We start from the raw sequence: 16976 nt of genomic DNA on the forward strand, positions 1-16976 counted from the left end.
AGGGGGGTGGAAGGGCGGGGGATGGAGGGGCGGGGGGTGGGGGGATGGAGGGGCGGGGCATGGAGGGGTGAGGGGGGATGGAGGGTGGGGGATGGAGGGACGGGGGTGGGGTGGGGGAGGGGGATGGAGGGGCGGGGGGATGGAGGGGCGGGGGGGATGGAGGGACGGGGGGATGGAGGGACGGGGGGATGGAGGGGCGGGGGGGGGATGGAGGGGCTGGGGATGGAGGGGCGGGGGGGATGGAGGGGCGGGGGGGATGGAGGGGCGGGGGGATGGAGGGGCGGGGGGGATGGAGGGGCTGGGGATGGAGGGGCGGGGGGGGATGGAGGGGCGGGGGGGATGGAGGGACGGGGGGATGGAGGGGCTGGGGATGGAGGGGCGGGGGGGGATGGAGGGACGGGGGGATGGAGGGGCTGGGGATGGAGGGGCGGGGGGGATGGAGGGGCGGGGGGGATGGAGGGACGGGGGGGATGGAGGGACGGGGGGGATGGAGGGGCGGGGGGGGGATGGAGGGGCTGGGGATGGAGGGGCGGGGGGGATGGAGGGACGGGGTATGGAGGGGCGGGGGGGATGGAGGGACGGGGGGGATGGAGGGGCTGGGGATGGAGGGGCGGGGGGGGATGGAGGGGCGGGGGGGATGGAGGGACGGGGGGGATGGAGGGGCGGGGGGATGGAGGGGCGGGGGGATGGAGGGGCGGGGGGATGGAGGGACGCGGGAATGGAGGGGCGGGGGGGACGGAGGGGCGGGGGGGGGGGGGGACGGAGGGACGGAGGGGCAGTGCAGACGCGAGGGGAGAGGGGTCAGAGGGTGCGGCTGGGCGCACTCCGGGACGGCCCCTGCCCTCTGCGACCCCGACCGCCCGCTCGCCCTTCCATTCGTGCAGCCACTGCCCCCCCCCCCCCCCCCCGCTCTCCCCGCAGCGCAGCGCAGCCGGAGAGACGCCCCGTGGGCGCTAAAGGGAGCGGGGCAGGCCCGGGAGCCGCTGGCCTGGCTGAATGGGTGACGAGGGAGGGAGGGAGGGAGGGAGGGAGTGAATGAGTGAGTAAATTAGTGAGTGAGTGAATGAATGAGTGAGTGAATGAGTGAGTGAGTGAATGAGTGAGTGAGTGAATGAATGAGTGAGTGAATGAGTGAGTGAGTGAATGAGTGAGTGAATGAGTGAGTGAGTGAATGAATGAGTGAGTGAGTGAATGAATGAGTGAGTGAGTGAGTGAATGAGTGAGTGAATGAGTGAGTGAATGAGTGAATGAGTGAGTGAGTGAGTGAATGAGTGAGTGAATGAGTGAGTGAGTGAGTGAATGAGTGAGTGAATGAGTGAGTGAGTGAATGAGTGAGTGAATGAGTGAGTGAGTGAGTGAATGAGTGAGTGAGTGAGTGTGTGCGTGAGTGAGTGAATGAGTGAGTGAATGAGTGAGTGAGTGAATGAGTAAGTGAGTGAGTGAGTGAATGAGTGAGTGAGTGAATGAGTGAGTGAGTGAATGAGTGAGTGAATGAGTGAGTGAGTGAATGAATGAGTGAATGAATGAGTGAGTGAATGTGAATGAGTGAGTGAATGAATGATTGAGTGAGTGAGTAAATGAGTGAGTGAGTGTATGAGTGAGCGAATGAGTGAGTGAGTGAATGAGTGAGTGAGTGAATGAGTGAGTGAGTGAGTTAATGAGTTAGTGAGTGAGTGAATGAGTTAGTGAGTGAGTGAATGAGTGAGTGAGTGAGTGAATGAGTGAGTGAGTGAGTGAATGAGTGAATGAATGAGTGAGTGAGTGAATGAGTGAGTGAATGAGTGAGTGAGTGAGTGAATGAGTGAGTGAGTGAATGAATGAGTGAATGAATGAGTGAGTGAATGTGAGTGAGTGAGTGAATGAGTGAATGAGTGAGTGAGTGAGTGAGTGTGTGAGTGAGTGAATGAGTGAGTGAATGAGTGAGTGAATGAGTGAGTGAGTGAATGAATGAGTGAATGAATGAGTGAGTGAATGTGAGTGAGTGAGTGAATGAGTGAATGAGTGAGTGAGTGAGTGTGTGAGTGAGTGAGTGATTGAGTGAGTGAGTGAGTGAATGAGTGAATGAATGAGTGAATGGGTGAGTGAGTGAGTGAATGAGTGAGTGAATGAGTGAGTGAGTGAATGAGTGAGTGAGTGAATGAGTGACTGAGTGAGTGAATGAGTGAGTGAGTGAATGAGTGAGTGAGTGAGTGTGTGTTTGGCGACGGGGCTGCAGAGCTGGGGAGACCCCATCTGCCTTCTGGCTAAGGCTGGGGATGTAGCTCCACCCTCCATCCTCCATCCTACTACACAGGGCCTGGAGGCCAAGTTGGGGGCCAGGGCACCTGGGGGGGCATGGGACCTGGGGGGTGGGCTGGCCCTTTCCAGCTCAGAGACTACAGGGCCAGTCCCCATGTGGTGGGACAGGGGGCTGTGACCTGGGACCAGGGTACACATGACCCCCTCAGCCATGAGTCTGGTGCTGTGCATGCTGGGGACACGTTTGGGGTTCAGAGGAAGCTTGAGTGGCTGGGGCTGTACCCACTGCCCTCCCCGGCCTCCTTTGCACAGCAGCCGGGGGCGGGGGCGGTGGGTGGCTCTTTCCTCAGGGTTCCTTCCTGAGGTCAGATGGAGTGATAGTGTGAGGCCCACGGGTGGTGCTCTAACCTGGCAGAAGCTTCTGGAAGGTGGTCTTGTCCCCAGAAAGGGCTGGGGGCTTGGGAGTGGCCCAGGCTTCAGGCACAGTGTCCCCTGTTGACCCACACACCTTGGGCTGGGGGTCACCTTTGGAGCCAGACTTTGGCCCCGGGCCCCACCCTCTGGCTGAGCAAGGTCCCTCCCAGGGGAGCAGAGGACACCCAGGTCTGGCCCTCCCCCACCCAGGAGTCAGCTTCACCCCTCCCTCGCCAGTGCCTGGCTGAGTGCCCACAGCTCATTCTGTTCTGGGGGGTCCCCACTTCCTGTCAGGCAAGAAGAGTGCTGGCGAGGGGTGGGAGGCGGCAGGTGCAGGGGACAGGCCGGCCTACCAGGAGGCGGCGGGCTCGGGGGCAGGGCCCAGCGCCCTCCAGCCTGCCCATTTTGTGGGGCCCTTCCTGCGGCTCCTGGCCCCAGGCGGTGCCTCCCCACGGCTCAGATGACGGTTTAGAGAACCTGAGACCCGCTGAGACCCGGACGGCCAGCGATCTCAGGGCAGAAAACAGGAAGCCCAGAGGCAAGGCCGCCCCCCAACAGCCTGCACACTTCCTGCCGAGCAGGTGCACACCGCACACCGCTTCCAGGCAGCCCTCCCTCAACCCCAGAAAAGGTTCTAGAGGCTGGAAGAGTCCTGCAGGCAGTAACCAGGATGAGACCCAGGGATGCCTGGGAGGGACCAGGCCTGGCAGATGGCCCCTCCTCCTCAGGGTCCCAATGCCTTGTGGGGGCCTGGGGGGGGCAGGAGGTGGGGGAGGGTAGCCGGGCTGGGCAGAGTCAGCAGGAGCTGGGAGGCTGTCATCTCAGTGGACCGGCTACTCTGGGCCCCAGGCCACCCGGGATGCTCCCTCCCAGGGGCCTCCTCCCCTGCACCACCCCCACCCCTCTCCCGCCTCCAGCAGAGTATTTGCATCTGAGAAAAACCGCTTCTGCTTCTGGGGTGCTGCCCACCCAGTGTCCCCTGGCTGCCCCCCCATCATGTGGGCTGGCTCTTGCTCCCCCTCCCCCAACCTGCCCCGCCCCCTCCTTCCTTCCTTTCTTTCTTTCTTTCTTTCTTTCTTTCTTTCTTTCTTTCTTTCTTTATCTGACCTTGGAGCTGGGGACGCTTCTGGGCTGCCCTTTCACTCCCATAGAGACGCAGTAAGAGAGCACATAGAGCTGCTCCTGGTGCTGGGTGCCCCCAGGAGGCGCTTGGGTCTGAGGCAGGGCCACAGGCCAGGCAAGAGGGGAGCCCACGTGGCCTGCCAAGCAACCTCTCAGGCCCTCAGCCCACTTCTCCTGCTTCCCTCCTGGTTGGAGAGTAGAGAGAGAGAGAGACAGGGGGAGAGACAGGGGCAGCCTGCTGGGCCCAGGACACACCCACGGGTGGCCTGGTACTTGCAGGGGTGAGGCTGGGGGGTGGTGCTGGGCTCTGCAGGGGTGAGGCTGGGATGCTGGATGCCTGCAGGGCTGAGGCTAGGGGGCTGGGTGCCTGGGAGGGCTGGGTGCCTGTAGGGCTGAGGCTGGGGGGCTGGGTGCCTGGGGGGCTGAGGCTGGAGGGCTGGGTGCCTGGGGGGACTGGGTGCTTGTAGGGCTGAGGCTGGGGGGCTGGGTTCCTGGGGTGGCTGGGTGCTTGTAGGGCTGAGGCTGGAGGGCTGGGTGCCTGGGGGTCTGGTGCCTGCATGGCTGAGGCTGGAGGGCTGGGTGCCTGGGGGGGGCTGGGTGCCTGTAGGGCTGAGGCTGGGGGGCTGGGTGCCTGGGGTGGCTGGGTGCCTGTAGGGCTGAGGCTGGGGGGCTGGGTGGCTGGGTTCCTGTATGGCTGAGGCTGGGGGCCTGGGTGCCTGTAGGGCTGAGGCTGGGGGGCTGGGTGCCTGCGGGGGCTGGTGCCTGCATGGCTGAGGCTGGAGGGCTGGGTGCCTGCATGGCTGAGGTGGGGGGGGGGGTTCGTGTGGCGTTTTTGTAAACCACATGCAAATCCTCCCCTAGTCACCTTGCAAAGCAGGGCAGAAGGGGAGGGCGCCCAGGCGAGCAGCAGGGCAGGGCCTGCATCTGGGGGATTCCCCTGGGCCGGGCTGTGCGGTGGTGTGAGGGGTGGACAGGACAGGTGGCCTGCCTGCCTCCCTTGATCCCCCAAGCCCCCCTCAAGAGCCTGGCCTGCAAGTTGGGGGGTCCTGGAGCTGGGCCCTGGCGGCTGGAGTGGCCTTTGCTCTCCCAGGGTGCCCTGTGGGGCCTAGCCCAGCCCCACTTTCATGGGAGGCACTGAACCCCAGCACCCCGCCACCATGAGTCCAATGTTCCGGTTCTCTCAGCACTAAGCTGATGTCCCCAACCCCAGCCCATCCCCACCCCACCCACCCCTCCACCCCTCCACATCCCGTCTGTCTTCCCAGGGTTTAGACACAGCCCCCAGGAGCTAAGGTCCCAAGGATGGGCAGGCCTGGTGCTAGGTCCTGGGTGTTAGTGCCAGGTGCTGGGCCCTGGGGGTCATTGTGTTAGGTCCTGCATGCTAGGTGCTGGGTGTTGTATGCTGGGTCCCTGTCCCAGGTGCTTGTACTGTGTGGACCTGGTGGTGGTGGGGGTTGAGTTTCAGATCAGCTGGGTCAAGGATGCAGGAGCCAGGCCAGGCCTGGACCTCTCTAGGGGCAGTCCCAGCCCCCTTCTCCCTCCCTCCCTCCTGTATCCCAGGACCCCCCCTGCCCTGATCCCCACTAGGGACACCTCCACCCACTCCCCCTGCCCCACCTGGGCAGCCTCACCCAGTCAGAGGGGGACAGCATCTCCTGGTGGGCAGCACAGTGGGAGTACAAGCATCTGCCAGGAACGTGGGGGAGGACTCAGCAGTGCAGGAGGTCCTGAGCAGTTCAGGGGGTCCTGAGCAGTGCAGGGGGGTCCTGAGCAGTGCAGGGGGGTCCTGAGCAGTGCAGGGGGTCCTGAGCAGTGCAGGGGGTCCTGTGCAGTGCAGGGGGGTCCTGAGCAGTGTAGGGGGTCCTGAGCAGTGCAGGAGGGTCCTGTGCAGTGCAGGGGGTCCTGTGCAGTGCAGGGGGGTCCTGAGCAGTGTAGGGGGTCCTGTGCAGTGCAGGAGGGTCCTGAGCAGTGCAGGGGGGTCCTGAGCAGTGCAGGGGGTCCTGAGCAGTGCAGAGGGTCCTGAGCAGTGCAGGGGGTCCTGAGCAGTGCAGGGGATCCTGAGCAGTGTAGGGGGTCCTGTGCAGTGCAGGGGGGTCCTGAGCAGTATAGGGGGTCCTGTGCAGTGCAGGAGGGTCCTGAGCAGTGTAGGGGGTCCTGTGCAGTGCAGGGGGGTCCTGAGCAGTGCAGGGGGTCCTGAGCAGTGTAGGGGGTCCTGTGCAGTTCAGGGGGTCCTGAGCAGTGTAGGGGGTCCTGTGCAGTGCAGGGGGGTCCTGAGCAGTTCAGGGGGTCCTGAGCAGTGTAGGGGGTCCTGTGCAGTGCAGGGGGTCCTGAGCAGTTCAGGGGGTCCTGAGCAGTGTAGGGGGTCCTGTGCAGTGCAGGGGGGTCCTGAGCAGTGTAGGGGGTCCTGTGCAGTGCAGGAGGGTCCTGAGCAGTGTAGGGGGTCCTGTGCAGTGCAGGGGGGTCCTGAGCAGTGCAGGGGGTCCTGAGCAGTGCAGGGGGGTCCTGAGCAGTGCAGGGGGTCCTGAGCAGTGCAGGGGGTCCAGAGCAGTGCAGGGGGTCCTGAGCAGTGTAGGGGGTCCTGAGCAGTGCAGGGGGTCCTGAGCAGTGTAGGGGGTCCTGAGCAGTGCAGGGGGGTCCTGAGCAGTGTAGGGGGTCCTGAGCAGTGCAGGGGGTCCTGAGCAGTGTAGGGGGTCCTGAGCAGTGCAGGGGGTCCTGATCAGTGCAGGGGGTCCAGAGCAGTACAGGGTGGTCCTGTGCAGTGCAGGGGGGTCCTGAGCAGTGCAGGGGGTCCTGAGCAGTGCAGGGGGTCCTGAGCAGTGCACGGGGGTCCTGAGCAGTGCACGGTGGTCCTGTGCAGTGCAGGGGGTCCTGAGCAGTGCAGGGGGTCCTGAGCAGGGCAGGGGGGTACTGAGCAGTTCAGGGGGTACTGAGCAGTGCAGGAGGGTCCTGAGCAGTGCAGGAGGGTCCTGAGCAGTGCAGGGGAGTCCTGAGCAGTGTAGGGGGATCCTGAGCAGTGCAGGTGGGTCCTGTGCAGTGCAGGGGGTCCTGAGCAGTGCAGGGGGTCCTGAGCAGTGCAGGGGATCCTGAGCAGTGTAGGGGGTCCTGTGCAGTGCAGGGGGTCCTGAGCAGTGCAGGGGGTCCTGAGCAGTACAGGGGGTCCTGTGCAGTGCAGGGGGTCCTGAGCAGTGCAGGGGGTCCTGAGCAGTACAGGGGGTCCTGTGCAGTGCAGGGGGTCCTGAGCAGTGTAGGGGGTCCTGTGCAGTGCAGGGGATCCTGAGCAGTGTAGGGGGTCCTGTGCAGTGCAGGGGGGTCCTGAGCAGTGTAGGGGGTCCTGAGCAGTGCAGGGGGTCCTGAGCAGTGCAGGGGGGTCCTGAGCAGTGCAGGTGGTCCTGAGCAGTGTAGGGGGTCCTGAGCAGTGCAGGGGGTCCTGAGCAGTGCAGGGGGTCCTGAGCAGTGTAGGGGGTCCTGTGCAGTGCAGGAGGGTCCTGAGCAGTGTAGGGGGTCCTGAGCAGTGCAGGGGGGTCCTGAGCAGTGCAGGGGGTCCTGTGCAGTTCAGGGGGTCCTGAGCAGTTCAGGGGGTCCTGAGCAGTGCAGGGGGGTCCTGAGCAGTGCAGGGGGTCCTGTGCAGTGCAGGGGGTCCTGAGCAGTGCAGGGGGTCCTGAGCAGTGTAGGGGGTCCTGAGCAGTGCAGAGGGTCCTGAGCAGTGTAGGGGGTCCTGAGCAGTGCAGGGGGTCCTGATCAGTGCAGGGGGTCCAGAGCAGTACAGGGTGGTCCTGTGCAGTGCAGGGGGGTCCTGAGCAGTGCAGGGGGTCCTGAGCAGTGCACGGGGGTCCTGAGCAGTGCAGGGTGGTCCTGAGCAGTGCAGGGGGTCCTGAGCAGTGCAGGGGGTCCTGAGCAGGGCAGGGGGGTACTGAGCAGTTCAGGGGGTACTGAGCAGTGCAGGAGGGTCCTGAGCAGTGCAGGAGGGTCCTGAGCAGTGCAGGGGAGTCCTGAGCAGTGTAGGGGGATCCTGAGCAGTGCAGGTGGGTCCTGTGCAGTGCAGGGGGTCCTGAGCAGTGCAGAGGGTCCTGAGCAGTGCAGGGGGTCCTGAGCAGTACAGGGGGTCCTGTGCAGTGCAGGGGATCCTGAGCAGTGTAGGGGGTCCTGAGCAGTGCAGGGGGTCCTGAGCAGTGCAGGGGGGTCCTGAGCAGTGCAGGGGGTCCTGAGCAGTGTAGGGGGTCCTGAGCAGTGCAGGGGGTCTTGTGCAGTGCAGGGGGTCCTGTGCAGTGCAGGGGGTCCTTAGCAGTGTAGGGGGTCCTGAGCAGTGCAGGGGGTCCTGAGCAGTGTAGGGGGTCCTGAGCAGTGCAGGGGGTCCTGATCAGTGCAGGGGGTCCAGAGCAGTACAGGGTGGTCCTGTGCAGTGCAGGGGGTCCTGAGCAGTGCAGGGGGTCCTGAGCAGTGCAGGGGGTCCTGAGCAGTGCACGGGGGTCCTGAGCAGTGCAGGGTGGTCCTGTGCAGTGCAGGGGGTCCTGAGCAGTGCAGGGGGTCCTGAGCAGTGCAGGGGGTCCTGAGCAGTTCAGGGGGATCCTGAGCAGTGCAGGTGGGTCCTGTGCAGTGCAGGGGGTCCTGAGCAGTGCAGGGAGTCCTGAGCAGTGCAGGGGGATCCTGAGCAGTGCAGGGGGGTCCTGTGCAGTGCAGGGGGTCCTGAGCAGTGCAGGGGGTCCTGAGTAGTGCAGGGGGGTCCTGTGCAGTGTAGGGGGTCCTGAGCAGTGCAGGGGGTCCTGAGCAGTACAGGGGGTCCTGTGCAGTGCAGGGGGTCCTGAGCAGTGCAGGGGGGTCCTGAGCAGTGCAGGGGGTCCTGAGCAGTGTAGGGCGTCCTGAGCAGTGCAGGGGGTCCTGAGCAGTGCAGGGGGTCCAGAGTAGTGCAGGGGGTCCTGAGCAGTATAGGGGGTCCTGAGCAGTGCAGGGGGGTCCTGAGCAGTGTAGGGGGTCCTGAGCAGTGCAGGGGGTCCTGAGCAGTGCAGGGGGTCCTGAGCAGTATAGGGGGTCCTGTGCAGTGCAGGGGGGTCCTGAGCAGTGTAGGGGGTCCTGAGCAGTGCATGGGGTCCTGAGCAGTGCAGGGGGGTCCTGAGCAGTGCAGGGGGTCCTGAGCAGTGCAGGGGGTCCAGAGTAGTGCAGGGGTGTCCTGAGCAGTATAGGGGGTCCTGAGCAGTGCAGGGGGTCCTGTGCAGTGCAGGGGGTCCTGAGCAGTGTAGGGGGTCCTGAGCAGTGCAGGGGGTCCTGAGCAGTGTAGGGGGTCCTGAGCAGTGCAGGGGGTCCTGATCAGTTCAGGGGGTCCAGAGCAGTGCAGGGGGGTCCTGTGCAGTGTAGGGGGTCCTGAGCAGTGTAGGGGGGTCATGCGCAGTGTAGGGGGGTCATGCGCAGTGCAGGGGGTTCTGAACAGTGCAGTGGGTCCTGAGCAGTGCAGGGGGGTCCTGTGCAGTGCAGGGGGTCCTGAGCAGTGCAGAGGGTCCTGTGCAGTGCATGGGGGTCCTGTGCAGTGAAGTGGTCCTGAGCAGTGTAGAGGGGTTGAGCAGTGCAGGGGGTCCTGTGCAGTGTAGGGGGTCCTGAGCAGTGCAGGGGGTCCTGAGCCATGCAGGGGGGTCTTGAGCAGTGCAGGGGGGTCCTGAGCAGTGCAGGGGGTCCTGAGCCATGCAGGGGGGTCTTGAACAGTGCAGGGGGGTCCTGAGCAGTGCAGGTGGTCCTGAGCCATGCAGGGGGGTCTTGAGCAGTGCAGGGGGGTCCTGAGCAGTGCAGGGGGTCCTGAGCAGTGCAGGAGGTCCTGAGCAGTGCAGGTGGTCCTGAGCCATGCAGGGGGGGTCCTGAATAGTGCAGGGGGTCCTGAGCAGTGCAGGGGGTCCTGAGCAGTGCAGAGGGTCCTGAGCAGTACAGGGGTCCAGAGCAGTGCAGGGGGTCCTGAGCAGTGCAGGGGAGTCCTGAGCAGTGTAAGAGGTCCTGAGCAGTGCAGGTGGGTCCTATGCAGTGTAGAGGGGTCCTGAGCAGTGCAGGGGGTCCTGAGCAGTGCAGGGGGTCCTGAGCAGTGCAGGGGGGTCCTGAGCAGTGCAGGTGGGTCCTAGGCAGTGAGGAGGGGTCTTGAGCAATGTCGGGGGAGTACTGTGTAGTATAGGGGTGTCCTGAGCAGTGCATGGGGTAATCTGCAGTGCAGGAGGGTCCTGGGTACAGGAGGGGTTCCTGATTAGTGCAAAGGGTCCTGGGCAGAGCCAGGGGACTCCTGGGAAGTGCAGGGGCTCCTGGGTGGAGCTGGGGGGTCCTGAGCAGAGCAGGGAGTCAACTGGCCCCACTTTGGCATGGAGCTGAGGGAGAGGCCACTGCAGGATCTGAGATGCATGTCGGGGGGGGGTCGGCAGGAGCTGGTCTGCAGCCCCCCAGGTTGTCCTTGAGGTAGCTCTCAGAGCCCGGCTATGGAGCAGGGGTGACCCATCCCCAGCAGTGGGGGCTGCCGCGGGAGTACGGGCAGGTGCAGGGTTGGGGGGCAGCACACACCTGGGGTCCCAGCCTCTCTTTATCTGAGAGTTTCAGCACTCGGCCGGTCCTCTCTTCTCTCCTTTATCCTTTGTGGATGATCCCAGGGATCTGGGAGGGCCATGGGCAACTGTGGTTTCTCAAGTGTGAGGCTCCAAGTTTGATCCCAACACTCCTTCTCCCTCTCAAACAAATAAATCTTTTAAAAAATCTAAAGATGCTGTGGTCCAGGAGGGGCGCAGTGGTTAAGGCACTAGACTCTCAAGCATGAGGTCCCGGGTTTGATCCCCGGCAGCACATGTACCAGAGTGATGTCTGGTTCTTTCTCTCTCCTCCTATCTTTCTCATTAATAAGTAAATAAAATCTTAAAAAAAAAATCAAAAGATGGGAGTTACGCAGTAGCTTGGCGGGTTAAGTGCACGTGGCGCGAAGCTCAAGGACCGGCCTAAAGATCCCGGTTTGAGCCCCCGGCTCCCCACCTGCAGGGGAGTCGCTTCACAGGCGGTGAAGCAGGTCTGCGGGTGTCTGTCTTTCTCTCCCCCTCTCTGTCTTCCCTCCTCTCTCCATTTCTCTCTGTCCTATCCAACAGTAACGACATCAATAACAACAATAATAACTACAACAATAAAACAAGGGCAACAAAAGAGAATAAATAAATAAATAAATAAATATTTTTTAAAAAATCAAAACACCTAGATTCCTCTCTCCACTGTCACTGGTCATCTCCACCAGAAACAACATGATGGACCCCTTTGGGGGCCTCCACAGGACCTTGCCCTCCATGTGGATCAACAATGGTAGAGAATGTTCCATCCTCTGAAGGGGGGGTTGGATAACAGACTCTACCTACCACCTGAAGCAGACAGGCCTGAAATTGGCGCAGCTCAGGATGTTCCCACTCATGACCACAGAATGCGAGTTTGAGGAGGTCGGGCGGTAGCGCAGCGGGTTAAGCGCAGATGGCATGAAGCGCAAGGACCGGCATAAAGATCCTGGTTCGAGCCCCCGGCTCCCCACCTGCAGGGGAGTCACTTCACAGGTGGTGAAGCAGGTTTGCAGGTATCTGTCTTTCTCTCCCTATCTCTGTCTCCCCTCCTTTCTCAATTTATTTATTTTTATATTTATTTATTTTATTTTCCCTTTTGTTGCCCTTGTTTTTTATTGTTGTTGTAGTTATTATTGTTGTTATTGAAATTGTCATTGTTGGATAGGACAGAGAGAAATGGAGAGAGGAGGGGAAGACAGAGGGGGGGAGAGAAAGACACCTGCAGACCTGCTTCACCACCTGTGAAGCGACTCCCCTGTAGGTTGGGAGTTGGGGGCTTGTTGGATAGGACAGAGAGAAATGGAGAGAGGAGGGGAAGACAGAGGGGGGGAGAGAAAGACACCTGCAGACCTGCTTCACCACCTGTGAAGCGACTCCCCTGTAGGTTGGGAGTTGGGGGCTCGATTAGTCAACAATTTGGAAGATTTTTTAACAATTTGTAATATTTGTAGCAATTTTTAATATGTTAACTTTTTTCAGCCACCAGATTCAAGATACTACCACGATGCCAACCAGACTTCCCTGGACAGACAACCCCACCAATGTGTCCTGGAGCTCCGCTTCCCCAGAGCCCTGCCCCACTAGGGAAAGAGAGAGATGCAGGCTGGGGGTATGGATCCACCTGTCAACACCCATGTTGAGCGGGGAAGCAGTTACAGAAGCCAGACCTTCCACCTTCTGTGCCCCATAATGACCCTGGGATAGAGAATAGAGAAAGGGATAGAAAATAGGAAAGCTATCGGGAGTCGGGTGGTAGCACAGTGGGTTAAGCGCAGGTGGCGCAAAGCTCAAGGACCGGCATAAGGATCCTGGTTCGAGCCCCCGGTTCCCCACCTGCAGGGGAGTCGCTTCACAGGTGGTGAAGCAGGTCTGCAGGTGTCTGTCTTTCTCTCCCCCTCTCTGTCTTCCCCTCCTCTCTCCATTTCTCTCTGTCCTATCCAACAACGACAACAACAATGTTAAACAACAAGGGCAACAAAAGGGAAAATAAATAAATATAAAAAATTTTTAAAAAGAATAGAAAAGCTGTCCGGGGATGGGATGGGATATGGAGCTCTGGTGGTGGGAATCGTACCGTTCTTATCCTATGGTCTTGTCAGTGTTTCCATTTTATTTATTTATTTATTTATTTATTTATTTATTTTTGCCTCCAGGGTTATCGCTGGGGCTGGGTGCCTGCACCACAGATCCACTGCTCCAGGAGGCCATTTTTTCCCTTTTGTTACCCTGCTTGTTTTTATCGTTGTTGTGGTTTTTATTATCATTGCTATTGATGTCGTTGTTGTTGGATAGGACAGAGAGAAATGGAGAGAGGATGGGGAAGACAGAGGAAGAGAGAAAGACAGACACCTGCAGAACCACCTGTGAAGCGACTCCCCTGCAGGTGGGGAGCCGGGGGCTCAAACCAGGATCCTTACGCCGGTCCCTGCACCTTGCGCCACATGCGCTTAACCCGCTGCGCTACCGTCCAACCCCCAGTGTTTCCATTTTATAAACAAATTGATTAATTAATTAAAAATAAAAGGCCATTCTAGTGTATTTATTGAGAAAGATGAAGAGAAAATTAACTGGAACCCACTGGCACAAGTGAAGCCAGGGGTTGAACTCAGGACCTCACCCTTGCAAGTCCAATGATTTGTACATTGAGCCACCAGCCATCTCTTCATTTAGATAACGATATAGAAAGAGAGAAAGAGGGGGGGAGAGAGAGAGAGAGGGAGACAGAGGGGGCGAGGGGTCCGGCTCACCCAGTTGAGTGCATAAATCACCATATGTAAGGACCTGGGTTTGAGCCCCTGATCCCCACCTGCAGGGGGAAGCTTCACAAGCAGGTGAAGCAGGGCTGCAAGTGTCTGTCTCTCTCCTCTTTTTTTAAATTTTGCTTTATTTACTTGTTTATTTATTGGATAGACACAAAGATAAATCGAGAGGGGAATGGAGCGAGGGAGAGAGACAGAGAGACACCTAAGCTCTGCTTCACCAATCATGAAGCTTCCCCCCTTGCAGGTGGGGACCAGGGGCTTGAACCCGGGCCGTTGGCCACTGTGACATGTGCGCTCAACCCTGTGTGCCACCATCAAGACCCAGCCTCTCCCTCTCTATCTCCCCCGCCCCTCTTAATTTCTTTCTGTCCTGTTCAATACAATGGAAAAATGGCTTCCAGGAGCAGTGGATTCCTACTGCCAGCACTGAGCCCCAGCGACAACCCTGGAGGCAAAAATAAACAAACAAACAAACAAACAAACAAATAAATAAATAGGAGAAAGAGAGGAAGAAAAAGGGGGTAGGGGTAGGTAGGATAAAGGTTCTGCAAAGAGACTCTCATGCCTGAGTCTCCAAAATCCCAGGTTCAATCCCGCGCACCACTACAGCCTAGAGCTGAGAAGTTCTCTGGGGAGAAAGAGAGGTCGCAGAGCGACAGAGAAAGGCGAGAGGGCGGAGGGGCAGAGAGCTGCCTGGGCCAGCGCTAGGTCCCCTGGCCGGTCCCAGTCCCCGCCCACTGCCAGAACCGCGGAGGGACATTGCCCGCCACGGCCACAAGGGGGCAGCCGAGTCTCAGTGCTGCTCCCCACCTGCAGCCCGGGACTTTGGGAAGCTCAGCCCCTGCCCTGCAGTGTGTGTGTGTGTGTGTGTGTGTGCGTGCGTGTGCGTGTGCGTGTGCGTGTGTGTGTGTGAGTGTGAGTGTGTGTGTGTGTGTGTGAGTGTGAGTGTGTGTGTGTGTGTGTGAGTGTGTGTGTGAGTGTGTGTGTGAGTGTGTGTGTGAGTGTGTGTGTGTGTGAGTGTGTGTGTGTGACTGTGTGTGTGAGTGTGTGTGTGTGTGAGTGTGTGTGTGAGTGTGTGTGTGAGTGTGTGTGTGTGTGAGTGTGTGTGTGAGTGTGTGTGTGAGTGTGTGTGTGTGAGTGTGTGTGAGTGTGTGTGTGAGTGTGTGTGTGAGTGTGTGTGTGTGAGTGTGTGTGTGTGTGAGTGTGTGTGTGAGTGTGTGTGTGTGTGAGTGTGTGTGAGTGTGTGTGTGTGTGAGTGTGTGTGTGTGTGTGAGTGTGAGTGTGTGAGTGTGTGTGTGAGTGTGTGTGTGAGTGTGTGTGAGTGTGTGTGTGTGTGAGTGTGTGTGTGAGTGTGTGTGTGAGTGTGTGTGTGTGAGTGTGTGTGTGTGTGAGTGTGTGTGTGAGTGTGTGTGTGTGAGTGTGTGTGTGTGTGTGAGTGTGTGTGTGAGTGTGTGTGTGTGTGTGAGTGTGTGTGTGAGTGTGTGTGTGTGAGTGTGTGTGTGAGTGTGTGTGTGAGTGTGTGTGTGTGAGTGTGTGTGTGTGTGTGAGTGTGAGTGTGTGTGTGAGTGTGTGTGTGTGAGTGTGTGTGAGTGTGTGTGTGTGAGTGTGAGTGTGTGTGTGTGTGAGTGTGTGTGAGTGTGTGTGTGAGTGTGTGTGTGAGTGTGTGTGAGTGTGTGTGTGAGTGTGTGTGAGTGTGTGTGTGTGTGAGTGTGTGTGAGTGTGTGTGAGTGTGTGTGAGTGTGTGTGTGAGTGTGAGTGTGTGTGTGAGTGAGTGTGTGTGTGAGTGTGTGAGTGTGTGTGAGTGTGTGTGTGAGTTTGAGTTTCAGTGTGTGAGTGTGTGTGTGAGTGTGTGTGTGAGTGTGTGTGTGAGTGTGTGTGTGAGTGTGTGAGTGAGTGTGAGTGTGTGAGAGTGCATGTGTGAGAGTGTGAGTGTGTGTGTGTGAGTGTGTGTGAGTGTGTGTGTATGTGTGTGTGAGTGTGTGTGTGAGTGTGTGTGTGAGTGTGTGTGTATGTGTGTGTGAGTGTGTGTGTGAGTGTGTGTGTGAGTGTGTGAGTGTGTCAGAGTGTGTTTGAGTGAGTGAGTGTGAGTGTGTGTGAGTGTGTGTGAGAGAGAGAGAGAGAGAGAGCATGGCGGCCTCCCGTGTCCCCGCCCTTCCTGTCTGCGGCCTAGGGTCCTCCCTGCCAGCTGCTGGAAGGTGAGGCTGGGTGGGCTGTGGGCAGACTGGCTGACAGATCTGCTCAGACGCTTTGCCCTCCGCAGGGTGCGGGGTGGGCTGTCCTTTGGCAGAGAGTTTCTCTGTTGGGAGACGGACGGGGCAGCCTGCCTGTGAGCACACACCCCTGCCCCGGGTCCCCACACCCCTGTCCCCGCTCTCAGCTGTGGCGCTGCCTGGCAGTGCCGGGGTTTGAACCTGGGTATGGGACTCACAGGGAAGAGCCCTCCCCTGAGACTCTCTGGCTCCGCTGAGTATAAACCAGCACTTCCAGGGTCTGGCTGGGCTGCACCGGTTAAGTGAACACATTGCAGTGCGCAAGGACCTGGGTTCAAACCCCCACTCCCCAGCTTCGGGGGAAAGCCTCACAAGGGATGAAGCAGAATCTCTTTGTCTCTTTGCTATCTCTCTGCCCTCTCAGTTTCTCCCACAACCCTGAGCCCCCAGTCCCCCAGCATCCCCAGTCCCCCAGCCCGACAGCCACTAGCCCACACCCCGAGACCCCAAGCTCCTAGCCCACACCCCCTGTCTAATCTAAAAAATAAAGGGAGGAAGGTAGGGAGGAAGGGGCCTCCAGGAGCAGTGGATTCCTAATGCCAGCATCCCCAGTCCATAGCCCAGTATTCCACCTCCCAGCCCAGGTATCCCCAGCCCCCCAACCCCCAGCCCCTAGCCTCTAGTCCACAACCCCTGAGCCCCCAGTCCCTCAGCATCCCCAGCCCCCCTAACCCCACAGCCCCTAGCCCACACCCCTGAGCCCCCAGCCCCCCAGCATCCCCAGCCCCCACAGCCCCTAGCCCACACCCCCTGAGCCCCCAGTCCCCCAACATCCCCAGCTCCCAGCCCGAAAGCCACTAGCCTACACCCCGAGACCCCCAGCTCCCAGCCCACACCACCTGAGCCCCCAGACACCAGCATCCCCAGCCCCCCAGCCCCTAGCCCACACCCCTGAGCCCCCAGCATCCCCAGCCCCCCAGCCCCAGCCCGCCCACACCCCCTGAGCCCAGAGACCCCAGCATCCCCAGCTCCCAGCCCCTAGCCCACACCCCTGAGCCCCCAGCATCCCCAGCCCCCCAGCCCACACCCCCTAGCCCCCAGACCCCCAGCCCCTAGCCCACACCCCCTGAGTCCCCAGACCCCAGCATCCCCAGCCCCCCAGCCCCTAGCCCACAGCCCTGAGCCCCCAGTCCCCCAGCCCCTAGCCCACACCCCCTAGCCCCCAGACCCCCAGCCCCTAGCCCACACCCCCTGAGTCCCCAGACCCCAGCATCCCCAGCCCCCCAGCCCCTAGCCCACAGCCCTGAGCCCCCAGTCCCCCAGCCCCTAGCCCACACCCCCTAGCCCCCAGACCCCCAGCCCCTAGCCCACACCCCCTGAGCCCCCAGACCCCAGCATCCCCAGACCCCAGCATCCCCAGACCCCCAGCCCCTAGCCCCCAGCCTCCCAGTATCTTCAGGCCCCAGCCTCCAGCCCACAGCATCTCCAACCCCCTAACCCCCCAAGCACCCAGCCCCCAGCAACCCAGCATCGCCCCCCCCAGCTGTGGTAGGTGTTTTGCAGGGACCCTGGTTCACCAGGAGAACCTCCCATGACCCCTCCCCCATCTGAGGAAGGCTCCGGACCCACAGCAGGGGTGAGTTTGGGTAGGGGGTGACATCCTGGACGCCCCCTGGGCCAGG

The sequence above is a fragment of the Erinaceus europaeus genome, chromosome 16 (genome assembly GCF_950295315.1).
Source record: "Erinaceus europaeus chromosome 16, mEriEur2.1, whole genome shotgun sequence".
NCBI classification, from domain to species: domain Eukaryota; kingdom Metazoa; phylum Chordata; class Mammalia; order Eulipotyphla; family Erinaceidae; genus Erinaceus; species Erinaceus europaeus.